The sequence below is a fragment of the Bison bison genome, unplaced genomic scaffold, assembly GCF_000754665.1.
Source record: "Bison bison bison isolate TAMUID 2011002044 unplaced genomic scaffold, Bison_UMD1.0 scf7180017864291, whole genome shotgun sequence".
NCBI classification, from domain to species: domain Eukaryota; kingdom Metazoa; phylum Chordata; class Mammalia; order Artiodactyla; family Bovidae; genus Bison; species Bison bison.
Window position 1 is genome coordinate 1,429,037 of NW_011494863.1, and position 299 is coordinate 1,429,335.

Below are 299 nucleotides of genomic sequence, written 5' to 3' on the forward strand. Positions count from 1 at the left end.
ACAAAATAGGAATCACTGTATGACGGTAAATGAACATATGCTCTCAGTAAACTAGATCAGTAACTATCAACTAAAAGTTGCAATATGGCCTCTCTCAGCAGCCTCTTAGGAATATCAGTGCTCTTTCATGATAGCAGTTAATTCTCAGAGTTTCTCTGTGATCTGAGTCAGTGGTGATGTGCTCTGATTTCTTAATGAGGAAACAGAGCTCCAAGGGAGCAGGTGATCTGCCCCAGGGAAGCAGAGAGGTGAGGCAGTCACAGGGATCCAACTATGACCACACCACCTCCACCTCCCCC